At 24.9% G+C, this 8382-nt stretch overlaps 1 protein-coding gene across 6 annotated transcripts in view; it reads right to left on the bottom strand.

Annotated features, from left to right (window-relative positions):
• Positions 1-8382, bottom strand: part of LOC102674460 (neuronal acetylcholine receptor subunit alpha-7) — a 362879-nt gene that overhangs the window by 150379 nt on the left and 204118 nt on the right. The window lies entirely within an intron of this gene.

An 8382-nucleotide genomic window follows, 5' to 3' on the forward strand; every position in this document is an offset into this window, starting at 1 on the left:
TGAATTTATCATTTCGTGTCTGAGTAAAATGGATGTCACGAGCTGCAACAGACCTGCCGTGAATTTTCACACATTGTGAACGACTCGAGAGTACATTTGGATGAAACGGCTGGTCCTATTCTCAAATTCCAGTTCAGTAAAATATAAAAGGATTCTCGAGTTGATAAAGTTATATCGAAATTAAGAATCGATTCTATTATTCCGTAAAAATTTCCGGATTTAATTCTTTCAATAGCTATCCAATTTTTTATTTTTGGCGATTTTAAATATTTAATTTCGTCACTTCAAATAACATTTGGAAGAATTATAATGACACATTAGAAGTGACATATACGTCTGTTAGGAATTAATTTTGGAAAAGCAAAAATATTCGCTTGAATGTTTATAAGAAATACTATTTTAATTGATTAATGACACATTGAAAGAATATGCAAAATGAAAAATATTAATACGATTAATGAAATTTTCAATTTGAGAAAAATTTATAATTTAATACATTCAATTTTCAGATTGAATTTTTACTTTTGTTTTTTTGTAATTTTAAAAAATATACTATTTATTCTTATCTAATTTAGTATCATTAATAAAGTTAATTAAACTGATATTAAAAAGATATTTTTACTTATAAAATAATTAAAAATATATAAAAATATATGATAAAATGAATCGAAGAGATACCTAGATAAATGTGCACATTTTATGTCTTCCTTACATTCATCTCATTCCTAGGAAAAAAATGAACTTGTAAAATTTTCCATTAAGCTACGCAATTAATTTAGGGGTTATCTCTATTTTTGCAAGAAAAATATTCTGCAAGTTGAATATGAGAATTTTCATGAAAATTCATTTGTTAAAATATTTTTAGATTAATAAAAATTTTTTTTCATTAGAAAGTATCATCAATAGCAATGAGTTATATGTAGAAAGTAAAAAAGGAAGAAAAGAAAAAAGAAAATTCAAATAAAGTGAATAAGAAACTGTTCCATGAAAATGAATTTTTATTTTATATGAATAAGAATGAATGGAATTTAAAAACGAGGGCAATAAAAGTGAGCATTATATCTTTCATTTAAAAATATTTTTATAAAATTGTAATAATTTGAATTGATTGCTCTTTTTTATTACTCGTAAATCAATATTCTATTTCCTCTAATATATTGTTTTGTAAATAGAGTATATTATTATATATTTTAAATGATAAAAAATCATGCATGTAATAATTTTTATTACTCTTATTATTTGACATTACGAAAAAAATACTTAAATTTTGAAGAAAGAACAAGATGATATTTGAATAAATATCTAAATTATTAATATTCATTGAATGATTTGTATGATGTGTACTTCAAATCATTTTCATAATTTATAAAAAAATAAAAAGAAAAGAAATTTATTAAATAAGGATCTATTGTTATAATAAAAAATTATTTTTGCAGTAATTTTGATATTTTAATATAATTATTCGAATAAATTTTTCTATATTCTGAAATTAAAATTATAATTTCTCTCAGGTCAATAATAAATATTTTATCCTAAGATCATTATATTTTCTGACTTACATACTGTTTCTAATATTTATCAAAAGAATGAATATTCTGTTACAGTTCGATTTTTTACAAAGATACTTTTTATTTGATTTAATTACCTTTTAATATCTCAGTCAAAGAACTAATTTAATACCCAATAATTAAAAAATTCTCGATATAAAAAGCAATGTATAAATAAATCTTTGATAATTGATTATTAATAAATAAAGCTTTTTGAAAGTAGCAACATTTTTATTAGTATTACTTCAAAAAGTAATAGCTTCAAATTCTTTAATTTATAGATTGTTATTTTATTACAAAATATTACATATTATTATCGCGTGATATTTTTAAAAAAAGAAAAAGTAATAAAATATTCTTCTCTAAATTCAAAAAAACTTCTCTAAATTCCTCATAGGAAATTTTATTTTTAATTTATTTTTATTTTATTATTTAAATATAAATTGTATTTATATTAACCATTTCTTCCTGATATTTCTGTATATCAACTGTAAATTTTTTAAAAAGAAGCAGATGATACGACTATAATATATGTGTATCTTTCTAATTAAAAAGAAATTTTATTTAACAGTAGATCGTAACACTTGATTAATTATAAAAAATTAATGACATCTTTTAAAATAACAAACTCAAATAGAAATGTAGGAGGAAAACATGTCTCTGTGCATCAATGATAAAATGAAGCAGAAATTAACGACTACCCACGAACGAAAATACTATAATTAACGATGGAATATCATCATGTGTTGCAACATGTATATGTCGTTCCATTAACGGCGATTATCTCAAATTCTCCGAAATTCGGACACAGTCGAGCAGAACATATTTAACGAGATTTAATATTGGATAGAACCTGACTACAACGTCGTATGGCATGAATCTACTTGCAAAAGAAAATACATCCACACAGATACATATAATATCGTCATATCGAGGAGCACGAATAAATAATTCCTCAGTGAACAGTCTGAATCCTTTAAGGTATACTTCTTGCTATTTTCTTGAAGTCCTCCAAGGAACGAACTACATACTGTATTTTAAAAAGACTGTGTAAGATATACAAATGAAAAGCATTAGACTATATTCCAGAAATATTGAGACATAACAAGGAATATTTATAGATTTTTTAAAAGCATATCGAAAATCTTTGATGGATTTCAATAATATCTGAAAATATTGAATAATAAAGTAAGTTTTCATTATATATATATAATTTCACTTCTTGAAAAAAGATTTTGATTGTAAAAACAATGAAAGTAATAACAAAAACAATTACAAAATATTAATCTGAATTAATTTTCAAATTCACTTTAATCCTCTATAAATTTTCTTTAAAAGGATAATATTATTATTATCATTACAATTTTTCAATTCGATTTGAAAAATGTGAAGTTATAATCGTTACAAATAAATTAATATTATTACAAACAAAGTATAATAAAATAATACAAGTTTTAAAATTAATTCAAATTACAATTATTATAAAGGATTAATACGAAGTTTACTATTCGTATTCGATTCCCTACAATAATTCATACATACAATTATCTACAATGACTAACTATTCACGTATAACGAAGTCACAATAATTATCTATTACATCAAAAATGTTACACGACTTATGAAAAAAATTCTCAAAGACAAGACAAGTATTCGATTGAACATCATTGCATATCCACCGAGGGAAGGAACGATCAATTAATTATTCTGCCAGGCAAGATAATAAAGCGAACGTCTTACAGCTCCAATTATGCCTGCCAATTAACGATCGAACATCAACGCGTCAATAATATCGAGCGATCGTTCCGTTAATGATGATTACCTCAAGTTAACCGCAATTCAGAAATAATTAAATGCGACGAATTCCAATTCGGCCACAATTACCAGACCTCTAGATTTTCGCTATATGACGTCATACTCTCATCTAGCAATAGTAGAGAAGGAAAAAGAGAAGGGATTAACACGATGCGGTTGTGTTCATACGATATTAAAAATGATTTTCGATTGTTGTGACCAATATTAGCAGATTTCGAGAGAGACTTTAGATTTTTTGAGAAAATGATGAAGTCACTGTTTATCAATCGTAATGTAAGTGACATGGATGTTAATAATCATGATAAAGATGATAAAGAAAGGGGAAAAAATCTTTGGTTGAGATAGTTCTCTTAGTAGTCGTAACATTGGATAATATAATGACACATTTTAACCAATGTAAAAGAAACAATTTAACGTTTCATGAGAACGTAGCTTAATACACGCATCTCTAGATGGCGCAGCAATCGTTACTCTTTTCTCAATTAATTTTTTTTCTTTTTTATTTTACTTTTAAATGAGAGTGTGATATCACGTCACATTAAAAATCTAGAGCATTATTTGTGGCGATTATTCGCATTGTCGGTCGCATTTTCGATCCTGAGAGTGAAATACTATTAATGAAACCGCGAGAATCAGCGTGTCCTCTCCCTCTTGTTCGATTTGTGTTCGACCGAGCGTGACAACAAATTTCGACATTAAATAATACACGCGGCTGTTTCATGCGGTGTACGTAACGAATTTAATTATTCTAGCAACTAGGAACGATCGTTACTTGCGTGTAAACCTATCAGCGACATATTACAGAGACGCGATGAGTATCGATTTTGTGGGTTTTGCAATAAAAATGATGGGTTAAATATATTTAGATTCGAATATTGGTAGAGTTTTGAAGTCTTTGTAAATATATTTAAAAATAATATTTGTAAAATTTAAAATTAAAAATAGAGTAAGTTTGAAAGAATTAAACTTTATGATTGATGACAAATATAACAATGGAATCAAAAATTAAAATAATATTATAGGAATTATATTTGTATAAGAATTTCCTGATTTGTTATTAAATTTAATTTTATACATAATATAAAAATTGAAAAATAGTTAGTTTTTGTATTATTTATTTGTATTTTAAAAATGTTTCTTTAATTTTTCTTCATATAAGATAATATATATATATTTGAAAATATTATAACCAATATTTTTATCTCCTTTAATTCTTTTTTTTTTTTCTTTTTTCATTGTACTATACACTGATGATTTTTTATGATAGTATTATATCTTGCCATATTGTAAAAATGCAAACTTAAACCCTTAAACATTATATATATTACGTTATACGAGTCCTTTTCTATTATATTATACCTAGCAACTTTACCACGATATTTTCACCATGTCCTACAAATTTCTGTTAAACGAATCCATGCTATACGAATATTTACAGTATTAGCTTCTCCGTGCATTCAAAAATAAAAGATAAATATTACCTTTCCAAAAAGAAAAATCTTAAATTTATCTAATGCATTATACAAAGATTCATGATATTTTAAAATAAAATTGTTGCAATATTTCTCTTGTAATAAATATTTACGAAAGCCATGTACGAAAAAAGAAAAAAGAATATTTTTTAAATATTCTAACAGTTAATATTGACGATATATAATTTCTATATAATGAAGAATTAAAATTTGAATATTTTATAATTTATAATTTAAAATTTTGTTCATTACGAAGTTATATTTTAAAAAATAAACCGAAAATAATAATTTTTAGAAACTTTTCACTTTCTACAAGTGATATTCCATTAATAAAAAAATCCAAGTATAATCTTTTATGATCTTCATATTCACAATATTTCATATAAAACATGTATGAAAACTTATATGATTATATATTATATTGTATATGATATTGTATCATAAAATTGTCCATAAAAGATTTCATAATCGATCATATTAATGGAAACTTTTAGTAAAAGATACTTTGTATTTCCTTCTTTCTTGCTTCAGACTAAAATTCATTGCGTTTAATACTTTATTTGCCTGTTCATTCATTTAAAAGCCTTCCCAGATAATCGATAACTGGTATTGTTACAGATTTATCGAGCTGAGCTGTCTAGTTAATCGGTGTTTCATTGTGGCTTGGTAGAAAATAAATAGTCGGTAAAATTAAAATTTTTAAACTATCATACGTTTCGAATCTATATCTTATTTCTTATTTTTGAAACGTGTATTATCATCCATATATTTTTATCAACAATATATGAGATATTATTTCGTAGTAATATTTTTCAGTGATAGAAAAATTTGAGTTGTTTAAAAAATGTGAAAGTTTGTGGAAAATAGGCTTAAAAAAATATCATATTATCTTTGATTTAGTAGAATATTCTTGATCTACATTCCTAGTTTATATTTTAGTGACGATTTATTGTTTCTCTTAGTTTGTTTTAGCTTATCGATTTATTTAAAAATATTTAAAATAAAAATGATGCATTATTTTGTAGTGATTGAAGAATTATTAAAAATATTTAATAATTATTGTAATGATTTTAAGAAAAATCTAAATCTAATATATTTCTAAATATATGTTTATTAAACAATATTCATTATAAATGTACTTTAAAGTCACTATTATATTCAATATATTTTTTATATAACTTTTCTGCCTCGTTAATTATATCATTATATTAAATTTTAGTTAATTGTTGATAATAACAACAAACGATTCTCCTACATTAATCGAAATTTATTTATTCCTATCATATATCCTACTGCTTTTGCATTCTATTAATTTTGGAACATTTATTAATTAAATTTATATCAATTTCCTCAATTTTAAAATATTTAATTTCTGTTTTCATATATTGTATATCCCATGTATTAGATTTTATTATTCTAAACAGTTTTTATTATATAAAATTAGAATATAGGATAAAACGAAATACTTCAAAATAAAAGAAAATAAATTATTATCAACATTTTCTAACGATAATAACATTCTCTTGTACAATAATTATATAAGTAAATGTACAAGTCATGTACATTTCTCTTCTACAATTTTATAATTTCACGTTAAATAAATGTCCTATAATTATTATTATATATTTTTTTAGTTTCTTGTAATTTTCACTAATAAAATTAATTCAATCATTTAAAGATCAATCAATCAACATACTCAATATATATAAACAAAATACAGATCTAAAATTTTATAGTTAACAAAATTTATACAATAATATACACCACAGCATACTTTCACCAACTTCCAACTTAGAATCAACTTATAGGCAACGAAACATCCCTTCCCCTTTCCTCTATGCGAAAAAAGAAGAAGAAAAACTTAGTAAAAACGGCGAGAGAGGACATCTCACATCTCTATCCATCGTATATCATCACCCTTTCTTCCACCACCCCTTTTCTCTTCACCCCACACTTTTCGATATTTCACATATGTTGGTACATGTGCGTGTTTACACGTATTGTATACACGTAAATAATATAATATATATATATAATATCGTATCGTATATATGTAATATACCTATATTATATATAAAGAACCGAGCTGAAGCTACGAAGCGTGAGAATGAACGGCTATCTATGGAGCGTTGCTATTGTGTTGCACTGAGTTCTTGTGTCGGACAAAGAAGCCTCGGGAGGCAGCTCATGGGCGTAGGATCGAGAGGACCTCCTTTCTTTTCTCGTGGAATCGTGGGATATCGTGGCAATCGTGGGATTCGTCAATGCCGCCAACGGACCCCAAGCGCGTTTTTTCATTAACGCCATCGTGGAGAGAAAATCATCGAGCCATGCTACTCGCAATAAATTGAAGGAATTGTATCGTTTGTTTCACGACGTATTATGAATTACTATGTCTGGCGGAGGAATGCGACAATGACAATATCAGATATTTTTTTGTTTCGTCGTAATGACGTACGTTGTTAGATTAGGATCGTCGAATCTTTTTCGCGAAGTGATTACTTATGTGTAATAATTATCAATAAAATATAAGGTTTTTAATTTTTAAGGGTATTTTAGGATTTTAAATATAAAATTTGTTCAATGATATGCTTTGTTTTAAAGTAATTTGTTAATGGGGATAAAAATTATATTTCTGGGGATTTGAATTTTTTTCTAAGAATAATAATATCTTCATGGATTGGTTTTAATAATTATATTGATATAATTATTATTGTAATTTTGTATTTATATTTTTGTTGCAAAAATTGAATTTTGAACGATTGTATATTAGTAACTATTATTATTGTTCATTTTATTGTTTAAGTTTGATGTATTTTACTTTTAATATAATAATTAATGAACATTTTCAATTTATTAATACCTTGATTTTAAATTATTATTTTATTTCAATATAATTATCATGATAATTTATGTTATCAATAAAAATTAAACTTTAAACGATTGCTATTGTATTTCCATTTGATGGAACATTTTCACTAATTAAATCGTTATTTTTTATTAACGAAATTCAATTTAAATCCTAGTTAATTAAAAGAAAAATTATTCAATGTAATTTTATCCAGTTTGAATAGAAAATTAATCGACGTATGAAATATGTTACAGATCAATTTATCGATTTCAATATTACAATCAATAGCTTATTCAAATACTATAGAAAGTTAATTACGTATCATATTATATGTATCAAACTCAATAATTAAATAAGAAAAATTACAAAAATAATAACCTATTACTGCATCCACCGTAACCACTTCGCGAATATAATAAATATTTCCCAAAAAACAATCTCATTGAAAATTCGATTTACAAAAAGAAGTGCAGTATTTATGAAAAATTAAAAAGAAAGTAAAATACAGAAATTAAGAAATTTAAATTTCGTTTCTCTCTCCACGACGACGTTCAGATTGGTCGCTTTCGGATTTCGTCCATTGGCGGTAATTTCGAAGCCACGTTTGTATCGTCCAAGGAAAATGGCGCAATATATCGCGCCACCAGAAGAATTTGGGACTCAATAAAGAGAGTTCTCTTTTTTTTTTTTTTTTTTT

The sequence above is a fragment of the Apis dorsata genome, unplaced genomic scaffold (assembly GCF_000469605.1).
Source record: "Apis dorsata unplaced genomic scaffold, Apis dorsata 1.3 scaffold_968, whole genome shotgun sequence".
Taxonomy (NCBI): Eukaryota; Metazoa; Arthropoda; class Insecta; order Hymenoptera; family Apidae; genus Apis; species Apis dorsata.